General features: G+C 41.6%; 1 long non-coding RNA gene across 1 annotated transcript; it reads right to left on the bottom strand.

The window, feature by feature from the left end:
- Positions 1-2,059: 2,059 nt before the first annotated feature.
- On the bottom strand, positions 2,060-12,413 carry LOC142205051 (uncharacterized). The gene is made up of 4 exons (XR_012716171.1): positions 12,365-12,413; positions 6,100-6,174; positions 3,838-3,972; positions 2,060-2,514 (listed from the first exon to the last, which is right to left on the bottom strand). It is a non-coding gene; the product is annotated as an uncharacterized LOC142205051 (long non-coding RNA).
- Between the last annotated feature and the right edge of the window lie 429 nt (positions 12,414-12,842).

Below are 12,842 nucleotides of genomic sequence, written 5' to 3'. Positions count from 1 at the left end.
TTTGTGAAAGGTAAATTTAACACATAATTGTTATGTCGCAAAATGAAGTAGTCTTAAAATGGTGGTGGTGGGGGGGGGGGGGGGCAGACACTTAGGCTGTATGGGGCCCCAAAATTCCTGATGGCGGCCCTGTTAGAGGTGACACTATTTGTGCGATTTATTCCTCATCCTATTAATATTATAAATGTGAAAGTTTGTGGGTTTGTGAGTTTGGATGTTCGGATGTTTGTTCCTCAATCACGGAAAATCCGCTCCACCGATTTGGCTGAAATTTTCCACAAACATAGTTAATACACCCGATTGCGCAATAGGCTACTTTTCGTCACAATAGCGCACATACGTTTGTGCCAGGACCCCCACAAAACCCAAACTCACACCACCATCTCTGCAATCTCACACACTTTGGACCATAGCAAGCCACAAAATTCCTATTGCTCTCTACAGCCTTGCCCCTAACCCCACACAATCTCATATACATATACTTTACCACTTTGCCCCTCACCTTAACGATACTCCAGGAGGCTCTCTTTAACGCTCCGGAGCAGCCATGTTTGCCGACCCCCACCGCTCTGACAATCCGCGACACCGCCCACCCATGTCAATACCCCTAGGCGGTCTAATAAATGCAAAAAAAAAAAGTTTACAAAAACTAAAAAAAATATTAAAAAAAAAAATAAAAAGGATTAAAAATTCAAATCACCCCCCTTTCCCTAGAACACATATAAAAGTAGTTAAATACTGTGAAACACATACATGTTAGGTATCCCCACGTCCGAAATCGCCCGCTCTACAAAGCTATACAAATATTTTTCCTGTTCGGTAAACGCCGTAGCGGGAAAAATGGTCAAAAGTGCCAAACCGCCATTTTTTCACAGTTTTGATTCTGATAAAAAATTTAATAAAAACTGATCAAAGCAATAACATTTCCCGAAAATGGTAGAACTACAAAGTACACCCGGTCCCACAAGAAAAGACGCCCTATACATCCCCGTACACGCACGTATACAAAAGTTACGGCTGTCAGAATATGGCGACTTTTCAAAAAATAATTTTTTAACACAGTTTGGGATTTTTTTAAGGGCTCAAAATGTAAATAAAACCATATAAATTTGGTATCCCCGGAGTCGTAACGAAACACAGAATACAGGGGACAGGTCATTTTGGTTGCAGTGAACGCCGTAAAACCAAAGCCCGTAAGAAAGTCACAGAACTGCATTTTTTCTTCAAATCCACCCCATTCAGAATTTTTTCCCTGCTTCCCAGTACATTATATAGAGTAATTAATGGTGGCATCATGAAGAAAAATTTGTCCCAGGAAAAATTAAGACCTCATATGGCTCTGGGAGCAGAGAAATAAAAAAGTTATGGGGTTTAGAAGGAGGGGAGTCAAAAACGAAAATCAAAAAATGCCATCGGCGGGAAAGGGTTAACTTCAAATACTTCTGTCCCAAAGTCACTATGTACAGTTTCTCAGAACACCGTAGAGCAGCTCAAATACAAATTAACTTCAACACAAAAGTCTCACGTATTCTCTGAATTACAGCAAAAACAAGATACAAACTTACATTTCATATCCCATCCCTTATACACAGTACGAAAACCCTACTCGCGCCTGTATATACCCACTTCTACAATCACCGCAGACGAAGTCGCGGGTAACAGCTAGTTGTACATAAGTTTTCTGGTGTAGCAGCATGTTTCATGCGGAGAGGGGAACGGAATCTCCATCCAGAGAACTAACCCTGACGTAAACTCAGCCTTAACTTCGTTACCTGCCAAAAATAATCTATTAACCCTTCTATATCTTGAAGAACTCTTACTTAGCAGCATAGTTCCACACCTGCCTAGAACTTATACACAATACTGTATACTTTCCATATTATGTAGAGTTGAAACCATAACTTTTTGATGACTGACAATTCCCAATCACCCAGAAACGGGTGATGGAAAAAAGAAAACTAACTCTAGTGCCATCTTTTGGAAGGTAGCTCCCTATAGAAATGTAATGTTAAAACCCAACCTAACGACGAAAGACAAAAAACAGTGTTTTATGTGTGTTTTTATTAAAAAATATAAATAATTTACAGAACAGACAGTGTACAAATATTATCACAGTAAAAATATTAATGTCTACATTACCACACTAGTTATAATTGTAAGCTCATTGGTTTCTCAATAACATTAAACATACATGTGTATACATCTGGGCATGTATGTCTGAAAATAGATGGAATCCCCACTTGTGCCAAATTCTACCAGTGTTGTCCTCGCCATGATTTGTACAGTGAGTAAAATACATAAAGCAAACAATATGCATAGAACAAACAGGTCTAAATGAATGTTATTCATGACCTGACTTTAATGAGTCACTTCATCACTCAAAATTATTGAAAACTTCACCGAAAATATAGTCAAGTCTACAGTGGCTACTATGAAGAAAGGTGTCTAGGTTATATAAGATTTCACATTGCTTCAGCATTCACATGACAGAATCAGAATCTTCAGCTTTAGTACCTGGTGACAGAGAAAAAAATATACAGATAAGTTTGTATTCAGCGGTGTACCGTCACCTACAGGATACAGACAGTTCTCTTCCAATCCTGGAGGAAAACCTGTTAGAGGCTGCAAAAGACTTGAGACTGGGAAAGAGAGTCACCTCCAGCAAGACAATAACCCTAAACCTACGGCCAGAGCTACAGTATGGTGAAATGGTTTGGATCAAAGAATATTCATGTGTTAGAATGGCCCAAAGTCCAGACCTAAATCCCATTGAGCATCTGTGGCAAGACATGACAATTGCTGATCACAGACGTCTCCATCCAATATGGCTGAGCACCAGCTATTTTGCAAAGAAGAATCAGTCTCTAGATCAGACCTGGGCAATGTCCGGCCCATGGGCCACATCCGGCCCTCTGACTGCTTCTATCCGGCCCACATTCAAGGACCTGTGATGATGTCATCACAGGCTATCACCAGATAGGCTATGACTCGTTAGTGGGCGGAGCCACACAAGACTGTGTGCTTCCTGCAAGCTGCCAGCAATGGAGGCTGCTGGATGATAGAGAGAAGAGACAGCATGTGTGAGCAAGAGGAAGGACTAGGGGCAGATGTAGGGGGGCAGTTAAACGTAATGCACATGTAGCGGGGACATTAAACTAGGGGGCAGATGGAGGGTGACATTAAACTGGGGCAGCTGGAGGAGGATATTAAACCATGGGGGGTAGCTGGAGGGGGACATGTCTGCCTCTAGTTGCCCCCAGTTTAATGTCCCCCTCCAGTTTAATGTCTCCTCTAGTTTCTACTGGTTTATACTGGGGCACCAGGAGAGGGACTTAATACTGTGGGACATTTGGAGGGAAACGTTATAATGTGGGGGGGGGGGTGTATAATGTTAGGGTGACTGTAGGAGGATTTTACTTTGTGGGGCACATGGAAAAATGATTGAGAACGGAGTCAGGGGAGAAGTGGGTGGAGCTGAATTTGCCGCAACGCACATGGCCCTTTAGAACCGTTACAATTTCTCATATGGCCCCATGGGAAAATGAATTGCCCACCCCTGCTCTAGATGGTAGAGACAGACCCCAAAAGACTTGCGGCTGGAATTGCAGCATAAGGTAGCTCTACCAAGTAGTGATATAGGGGGGCTGAAGACTTTTGCCCGTCACACTTTACAGATTTTTATTTGATGAAAATCTTGAGAACCTTGTATCATTTTCCTTCTCCTTCACAATTATCGGCTACTTTGTGTTGGTCTATCACTTAAATCTCAATAAAATACATTTACAAGGCACTGTAATTACATAGGCAAAGTGGGCTCAGGAATGGCAGAGCACTTACTTGTTGTCATTTTTCAGTTTTATGGACAATTTCCTTCTCCAGTATTTGCTTCCGGTGGTGTTTGTTTGCTATTTCCATCTGCAGTATCATGAGTTTTGGGTTTACGTGTTATGAAATCCAATATTCGAATTTTAACTGAAATTATAATAAATTTGAGTTGATGCAAAAGGGAAATTCTCTGAAAACGATTTGGACAGCATTTTTTTTTTAAAGGGTCCATCACCTACACCATCCATCCTGTACAAAATTACATAGACAACTCATTGATTTGAATGGGCATTGTCATATTTAATTTTTCCTGTGGTGACAGTACAGGGAAACCAAAAACTTTCTGCTAGGTTTTCCATCAGGTTAGGGTTGGTTCACATCTGCTTTTGTATTCCATCTGGGGAGAGTCCGCATGGAGACCCCTGAAAGGAATACAAACACAATTGCAAGCACTGTGCTGTAAAAGCACACGGACCCCATAGACTATAATGGGGTCCATGTGCTTGCCGCGCACGAATCATGTCCACATGTCCGGGCAGTGCGCGACAAGCAAATGGACCCTATTATAGTCTATGGGGTCCGTGTGCTTTTACAACACAGTGCTTGCAATTGCATTTGTATTCCGTTCGGGGGTCTCCATGCGGACTCTCCCCGGACGGAATACAAAAGCAGATGTGAACAGGGCATTACAGCTGATCATTGAGGCGCTCAACAAGGTAATACTTTATTATTTGGTCATGACAAACAGACCCAGCTAACAAGTAGGGATTGTCAAAGGCCCCACATTGCAGAAACGCAGCTTTTTTTTGTTGCAGATTTTGTTGTGTTTTTTTGAGCCAAAACCAGGGCTAGATTGAGCAGAAGTTAGAAGTATAAGAGCTTTCTATACATTTCCGATTCCATTTATAGCCATTCTCAGCTTTGGCTCAAAAACACAGCAAAATCTGCAGCAAAAAAACGCTGTGTTTCCACAATGTGGGGCCTCAAGCCTTAGGCTAAGGCCTCATGTTGCAGAAAAGCTGCTTCATTTTGTTGCAGAATTTGCTGTGTTTTTTTAATCAAAGTCGAGAGTGGATTACCGTATTTTACGGACTATAAGGCGCACTGGAGTATAAACCGCATTGCCCATGAGCGCCTTATAGTCCGTCTCGGTTCATATATAAGGCGCACCGGACTATAAGCCGCAGTCCGGTACGCATTATATCTTATTGAAAGCGGCGGCAGGCAGACTTTGCCAGCGGCCGCTTAACCCCCCGCGTGCCAGCCGCTTCTATTGGAAGCGCTCGGCAGGCGAGGAGGGGCTCTATCAGCAAAATCATGCTGATAGAGCCCAACCGTAAACGTTAGGTTAAACTACCCCCCCCCCCCCCGTTTTAAAATAAAAGCCTGAAACAGAATGTGAAACTTACCGAGCGGTGTAGGGTGGGCGGGCATTCAGGCCTCCTCTTCCTCCGATGTTCCGTCCTCCTCCGGCGCTCGCAAGCTGATAATGGCCAGGGCACATGCGCAGTAGAAGCATTATGATATTGCGCATGCGCCCCGGCCATTATCAGCGAGCGCCGGAGGAGAAGGACGGAACATCGGAGGCAGAGGAAGCCTGAATGCCCGCCCGCCCGCCCTGCACCGCTGGGTAAGTTTCACGTTCTGTATCAGGCCGGCGTGACAGCAGGGCTGCCGGACACTTCCTATTCATTTCAATGGGAGCCGACATGCGAGCGCTCCCCATAGAAATGAATGGACTGCTTTTTTCCATTCATTTCTATAGGGAGCACTCGCATGCCGGCTCCCATAGAAATGAATGGGAAGTGTCTGTCCATTCATTTCTATGGGGAGCGCTCGCATGCCTGCTCCCATAGAAATGAATAGGAAGTGTCCGGCAGCCCTGCTGTAACGCCGGCGTGTACGGCTGTGATACACGCCGGCGTTCGGTAGTGTGAATGCACCCTTACGGTGCCTTTTATGTATGTATGGAAGCGGCACGCAGTCTTTGCCGCCGCTTCCATCCATATATAAGCCGCACCGGACTATAAGCCGCACTTACGATTTCTGAGGAAATCGTAGGTTTTTATGTGCGGCTTATAGTCCGGAAAATACGGTAATCAGAAGGGAGAAGTATGAGAGATTCCTATATATTTCCAATTCCTATTGTAGCCATTCTTGGCTTTGGCTCAAGAAACCTCAGTAAAATTTGCAACAACAAAGCTGTTTTTCTGCAACGTGGGGTCTCAGCCTAAAACATTAAAATATCTAACAAAATTCTTATAAATTACTTACTTCTCTGGATTCCATTTTGGAATTTATTTCCAGTCATTTTTGTAATATTCCAGAAACAATACGTATGTCCTACAACTGCAAAAGAAAGCATGTATGAATAGTTATGTATGAGCTTCTCCTGTATACCACCCTCTGATCCTCCCCCAATGTTTTATTACACACACTACACAATTTGCATCAACACACTAACCAAATAAATTATTGTGTAACCATACAAGGCAGGTAGGAACCTCCATGGAAATTAACAAACCCCATTTAAAGTTCATAGAATTCTTCATAACATATTGGGATCCATTGTACGTGTGATGGCTCCTTTATGAGAAATAATGTTGTCAGTGTGAACAGAGCCATACAGATGTGTCCTACCTTTCCTCATAGCTCAAGATATCTTGAGATACCTGCCACAAGATAACCAGCTCTTTACACAAAAAGTGATATCACAAAAGTGTCAAGATGTTCACCCATTAAGGGTTTTTTGATTTCACCTTGTCAATGGCTTTGGTAGCCGATTACAATATTGTATTCAATTCCTTTTGTGAAATCTTGGAGTCTTGCAAAATTGAGGTAAAGTCAAGGTAGACACATCTATAGTCCTTTCAGACACATCTTAATTTCCCACCAATAGTCAGTTTTGAGTACAGAATCAGTTCATTTATGGTCACCATTAACCTAGTATTAGTTAATACTAAACCAAAGATCCTAATTAAGTGGCCAAAGTAGACAACGCATTTGGTAGGTATGGTTATTATGGGAGAATCAGGAGAGATAGCTGACAAACGTTTGGTTGGCTAAGCAATGGGTATTGTATAATATATGTTGACTGTATGCCAGGTTTGTTTCTGCAACAAGTGGTGGCTGCTGAGGTGAGGGTTCTCCATCTTAGTGGTGGCTGATGAGGTGACGGCGTGGGTTCTCCATCTTAGTGGTGGCTGCTGAGGTGATGGTGAGTGTTCTCCATCTTAGTGGTGGCTGCTGAGATGAGGGTGTAGGTACTCCATGTTAGTGGTTGCTGGTGAGGGTGTGGGTTCTTCATCTTAGTCTTGGCTGCTGAAGTGAGGGTGTAGGTATTCCATGTTAGTGGTGGCTGCTGAGGTGAGGGTGTGGGTTCTTCACCTTAGTGGTGGCTGCTGAAGTGAGGGTGTGGGTATTCCATGTTAGTGGTGGCTGCTGAGGTGAGGGTGTGGTTCTTCACCTTAGTGGTGGCTGCTGAGGTGAGGGTGTGGGTATTCCATGTTAGTGGTGGCTGCTGAGGTGAGGTTGTAGGTACTTCATCTTAGTCTTGGCTGCTGAGGTGAGGGTGTGGGTTCTTCACCTTAGTGGTGGCTGCTGAAGTGAGGGTGTAGGCATTCCATGTTAGTGGTGGCTGCTGAGGTGAGGGTGTGGGTTCTTTATCTTAGTCTTGGCTGCTGAGGTGAGGGTGTGGGTTCTTCACCTTAGTGGTGGCTGCTGAAGTGAGGGTGTAGGCATTCCATGTTAGTGGTGGCTGCTGAGGTGAGGGTGTGGGTTCTTTATCTTAGTCTTGGCTGCTGAGGTGAGGGTGTGGGTTCTTCACCTTAGTGGTGGCTGCTGAAGTGAGGGTGTAGGCATTCCATGTTAGTGGTGGCTGCTGAGGTGAGGGTATGGGTTCTTCACCTTAGTGGTGGCTGCTGAGGTGAGGGTGTGGGTTCTTCACCTTAGCAGTGGCTGCTGAGGTGAGGGTGTGGGTTCTTCATCTTAGTCATTTCAGATTTGCATTCTCTCTTTTTGATAAACTTTTTCACACGTTTGACTATATCACAATCTAATAGTATCTAGTAGTATCACCCTTGGGCTATTTTTGTGTTACTGCCTCTATAAAACAATTATATTATTTTTTATGGGAATTTTATTGCTTTCTGGAATGTGGAATTTGTCACTCCTGGATATGGTGACATTTTTACTATCTCGCTCAAGTTCAATGTTGGTATTGGCAAAAGCTAATTCTAATTTGAAGGCATAAGGTTGGAACAGTAGACGGAAAACACCTTCATAAATGGGTAAAGGGAAGACAGAGGCTGCCAGAAAGTTCTTACAGTGGTCATCTTCCCAAAAATTGAAGCCTGCAGGGCCCAAAACAAATTACAGTGGAATCACTTATAACCACCCAAAATTGATGGAAAAAGTGGTCTTCTCAAAGAAGATGGTTAGTATGGAAAACTGAAAATCCATCACAGAAATCCTTCCCCTCTCTGCCAAAAACACAGTGTTTTTTTCTGCAAAGTGTGAATGGTACTGGTACTATAAAATGCTGTGGTTTTTTATGCTGCGTTTCTGTAACAACCAAAAACACTGTTTCTACAACGTGTGGCTTTAGCCCTATGGGCCTTTCACACAACCAGGTCCTATCTATGGAAAACGATGCTTGTGTGGGCTGTATCCACTGAACTGAACTGAACCGTGTGCATAGGAGCCGCTGTATATAGTCAGTTATGATGCAAGGAGTTCACGATCACTACAGTAATGAACTGATACTGTTATGTAAATGGAACATTTGTTTTCCAAATCCCACACGGTTTTCGCTTTGTACAGAATTTTAATTGGAATCATTACGAAGTACAGTACACTTTGGTCTGCAAAAAAAATAAGCCCCAATATGAATGGTAAAATAAAAAAGTTATTGCTTTTGGAAAGCAGGGAGTAAAAAAAATGCTAGATATTCTCTGAGACAGTCAGTCCTTTCTTCTTCACTTTATGAGGTGGGTGTGTTACATATCCTGGAGAGTCAGAACCTGCAGGCTAGTATGCAGAAACCATGCTCAGACATATCAAACATAGCTCTATAAAGCGAAATCATTGGCTTTCAGCTTTGACACGTGGCAAGAAGGTGTTTTATATTATAGATTTCATGCCACATCATGAAATTCAGAGAAAACATACCGCAAAATCTTCCTATGCTTATTGTTTAGGCAAAGCTGCTGGCTGTGATTCCAGTCTGTTCTTTCCTTATTTTATCTAAGAGGTCACTAAGGCCAGGTTCACACCTTTGTAGGAGACTGCAAGGAGGACTTTTCTATCCAATGGTTTCCGCAGGTAACTGCTTTTCAAGCGATCCAAATGCTAGTGTGAACCTAGTGTAACTTATCAGACTTTTCACGTGGTGGGCCACAACGAAAAAATGTTGCAGAAGAGACTGTGGTAAAAATACATTGCGGTTTTTTCTGCAGCGCTTTTCACAGAAAGTTCGTAGAGGTTTCCTCTGTAGAAATTCTGTTTCCATTATACCTGCAGGGAAACTGCTGGTGTTTCCAGAAGAATAATTGACACGCTGTGATTTGCAAAACCACAAAGGTTTTGGAAATCGCAACGTGTGCTCAGGACATATTTTCCCGCACTTGGGGATAGGACTTGGTAGAATCCTATCCACTACACAGTGGCTGTAAAACACCACGGTTTTATGCCACATGGGGGCCCCCGGCCTAAGACTAAGGCCCCGCGTAGCTGCAGCAGCAGCAAAAAAATGCTGTGGAATAGACTGTGACAGAAACTCATTGTGAATTTTTTCAGTTGAATTTATCAGTTTTTCACACTTTCTGCCCCTATTATACCTACTGTACACAGAAACCTGCAATGTTTCAGTAGGTATAATTGACATGCTGTTAAGAGATCAGACGACCCAGCAAGACCCTGCACATATTTCAACTTTTCAAGAAAATTCAGGTACCCTTTAACTCTGTCCTTACCAATTCTACCGCACCTTCATTCTTAGGTATTTATGACTCTTAGAAATTACAGATAACTCATTCTTATTGCTCAGGCTCCAAGATAGATCTCAATTTCTCATGGTCAATGTGCAGTTCTGTGCATTATCTATTCAGGCATTAAGATAAGATAAGATAATCCTTCAATACTCCCACCATGGGGAAATTCTGTGTGTTACAGCAGCATGATAATACAGTAATATGTTATTATGGAAGCATTGAGAGTATTGCAGGTGTAAATCTGCAATTCCGCAGTCACAATGTAGCGCACAAGACAATAACACTGGTTAAACTTTTACTTTTCAGTCTACTTGACGTTAACTATTTCACAAGATATTATAAATATGATCCTTATCATCTTACTAGGCTATTTGCCCTGGCATTCTAACATACTTTGGCATTAGCTTGTTGTTTACTTTACTTTTTATGACATTTGGATAAAATTTTAATAAGATTGTTTGAATGATCCCTCCAATGTTTTTTTTTTTCAGATATTCTTGCTCTTGCAGCAGAAATAAATCAACCCAAAGTTACAAAGTTAAAACGCAATGGCAATGCAGTGCTTTTCACAGAAAGTCCGCAGAGGTTTCCTCTATGGAATTTCTGTTTCCAGCTTTTCCATAACTATAATTGACACGCTGCAATTTCCAAAACCGCAATGGTTTTGGAAATAGCAGCATGTCCGCTGCTTATATTATTCAGTGGTGGGTTGATGGGATTTACTACAATCCCATCCACTTTGCAGGGACTGCATAGTGGAAGCTGGGAACATGCAGTGTGAAAACATCAGGGGAAGTCTGTGGCATGTCTCTCTGTGAACTGCTGCTGTAAAAAAACAAAAAAAAACTACTCAAATTTCTGTGGGCTGCATTGGGCAAGGTCTACACCAGAGGTAGGGAATCTTCGGCTCTCCAGCTGCTGTGAAACTACAACTCCCAACATGCTCCATTCACTTCCATGGGAGTTCCAAGAACAGCAGAGGAAGTATGCATGCTGGGAGTTATAGTTTTGCAACAGCTGGAGAGCCGTACGTTCCCTACCCCTGGTCTACACAGTGCTTTTTAACTTAAAACTGTATGCAGTAAAGAGTACAACAGGTTACTTTGCATTTTACCTGTATGCTAATAGATATTATATTGAAAAACTCTGGTTTGTTGCAATTAAAACTGCATGCAGGTCTTCAGTAAGAAAGCATTGTGTAAATACAGCCTTGTGGTTTGGTTGCAGCACGTGGATGTGATTTGTTTAAGGTCATCCAGAACGGTTACTGTAGAAGCTGCTGTGTGGAAACCTATATGCAGTTATTGATGCAGTTTTAGGACAGTCTTACCCTAGGTTCACACTAGTGTTCAGTTTTCCGCTTAAGGCCGGGGTCCCGTGTGGTGTAAATGTTACAGTTTGGCTGTAGTGGAAACGGCACAGAAATAAAGGCTACATTTTACAGTCACTGCAAAGCGGCAAATCCCATTCACACATTGTGGAAAAACACATTGAGTGAGAATGTTTTGATTTCCAAAATCGTTGCACTTTTAGAAATTACAGCATCTCAAATATACCTACAGAAACACCAGTGATTTCCCTATAGGAACAATAGAGACAGAAAGGAAACATCTACGGACAATCTGTGAAAAGCACTGTGGGAAAAACCACAATGTGTGCCATCACGGTTTTTACCGCAGGGTTTTTTTTCGTATGGTATATGGTATTTTACATGTATATTGCAGGACAGTGCATATTTTAATGTTCTGTGTTTTCTGCAAGAGCTGTGGTAAAAGAATCTACAATAGTTATGCAAAAATAGAAGGATGGATGGATGGATAATAGAGAGAGAGAGATAGATAGGAGATAGATAGATAGATAGATAGATAGATGATAGAGAGATAGATAGATAGATAGATAGATAGATAGATAGATAGATAGATAGGAGACAGCTAGATAGATAGATAGATAGATAGATAGATAGGAGATAGATAGATAGATAGATAGATAGATGATAGAGAGAGAGATAGATAGATAGATAGATAGATAGATAGATAGATAGATAGATAGGAGATAGATAGATAGATAGATAGATAGATAGGAGATAGATAGATAGATAGATAGATAGATAGATAGATAGATAGGAGAGAGATAGATAGATAGATAGATAGATAGATAGATAGATGATAGATAGATATTAGATAGATAGATAGATAGATAGATAGATAGATAGATAGATAGGAGATAGATAGATATTAGATAGATAGATAGATAGATAGATAGATAGATAGGAGATAGATATTAGATAGATAGATAGATAGATAGATAGATAGATAGATAGATAGAGATACAATTCTAAAAAGAACAAATGAAATGTTTCAACAAATTGTAAAAAAATTCCTAAATTCTATACTAATAAAGATGCAGACTGAATTCTTCTAATCCTCTACTAAATTATTAAAACTGCATTCAATGTGAGTCTAAGCATTAACTTAATGCAAAACCAAAAATCTAGTAAAACATAGAAATAAATAAGACACAGAGGGACATAACATGACATCTGGCATTACCTGTCTGTTGTCTGCGTGCTCTTACAGCTTCTGATGTCTCCTGGAGATGAAGGGTTACAGTCGTCTTAATACAGAGTCTTAACAGGAAATGGGCGTGCTTGGATGGAGTTGGTATTCCACATGTAGCAGACACAATCCTTCCTCCAGACCATAATACCTGTATGTCTTCTGAATGGTTGTGTATTCTATACACATGAACTGCTTTGTGCTTGTCCATAAACTTTAGTTTCCTTTAAGTAAATACTAAGGAATAGCTGAAGCAAATATTGACATTGCGTAACTTTTTGAAAGTATATCCGCACTTAACCCCACAACTTCCCTATTGTAACTATTTAACAAGAACCTCAGGACCATTTGAAACAATAAACTTCCCACAGGTTCTCATGGACCAGGAGCTTAGTATCCCAATCGACCCTGTGCCAACTGTGCCCACATTTAAAAAACAAACCTTTCTACTTACCTAGATATGAGTCCCATG

This window comes from Leptodactylus fuscus, chromosome 5 (genome assembly GCF_031893055.1).
Source record: "Leptodactylus fuscus isolate aLepFus1 chromosome 5, aLepFus1.hap2, whole genome shotgun sequence".
NCBI lineage: Eukaryota > Metazoa > Chordata > Amphibia > Anura > Leptodactylidae > Leptodactylus > Leptodactylus fuscus.
The sequence above is the reverse complement of the archived record's forward strand: the minus strand, read 5'-3'. Positions and strand labels throughout refer to the sequence as shown.